Source organism: Galeopterus variegatus, unplaced genomic scaffold (genome assembly GCF_000696425.1).
Source record: "Galeopterus variegatus unplaced genomic scaffold, G_variegatus-3.0.2 Scaffold8623, whole genome shotgun sequence".
NCBI lineage: Eukaryota > Metazoa > Chordata > Mammalia > Dermoptera > Cynocephalidae > Galeopterus > Galeopterus variegatus.
Genome location: NW_007734734.1, coordinates 54,446 through 55,595, shown reverse-complemented (window position 1 = coordinate 55,595; position 1,150 = coordinate 54,446).

Sequence of the window (1,150 nt, the reverse complement as noted above, 5' to 3'; positions counted from 1 at the left end):
ATTCTTCCACTTAGGTTTTCATTCAGTCCTACAAACCACATGGGTGTCTCAGGCTTGTTTCCAAGTATTGGGGTTTTCAAAAAGATGATCTATTCTGTGGATAACTGCCAGTTGAACTTTCTGTCAGGGGAAACAGAGCCTGAGATTTCCTGTTTTGCCATTTTGCTGACGTCACTCCTCCTAAACTATAATTTTTTTTTTAAAAAAGGTTTACTTACCATATTTATGCAGTGCAGTGAAACATCAATGGCACTTTAATAAGACTACAATTAATATTATATTTAGATAATCTTTATTTCCCACCAATACCTTCAAAGGATGCTAGAAAATTTGTTAAATTTACTTCAGGTCCTGTCCAAAGGGCTCACGATCTTAATTATTAGCAACAAATAAAAATAAAATGAACGATGTGCAAATGACTTCTAATTAAACTAATCAGTTTTAGCTGCGTCCATATTAGTATTGAGTCAAGAAGAAACAATGTATGTAAAATATTCTGAATAAAATTTCATGAACATAGAAGACTTCCCATTTACATTAACTATTTACTTTAATTGCAAAATGTAAATTCTGTGTTCACTATTTGCATTGACTGCAGAACTGTTTCTGGGAGTGATATAATGTGACAGATTATAACTTATTACCAAAATGACATATTATAAAGAATGCTAGACTAGGACTAGAGCCTTGTTCTCCTAGCATCTTCCACTAATTAGCTATATGATTTTAGACAGTCATTTAAACTTTAGGAGCCTGTGTTGTGAACTCACCCACTGTTTATATGTGCATAAAATTCTTATATATATTATATGTTTGATTCTAGGCCTCTGTATTAAGGTATATATATTGTCATAAAGACTACAAAATGTTTATCAAAATACAGTGTCTCTTCTTCTAAGGGGTATAGTAAACTATATTTCTGCTTCCCTAGAAGTTATGTGTGGCCATGAGACTGAGTTTTATACAATTAAATATGAGTGGATGTGATGTGTGCCCATAAAATCCTCCACTTTTGGGTTGATTGCCATGGAGATGACCATAACAACCTTGAAAAACACACGTTAATGATTGGGTGAAGGGGCCGGCCCAGTGGCGCACTGCTACAGTGCACCGCTTGGGAGCGCAGTGGCGCTCCTGCCGAGGGTTCGGA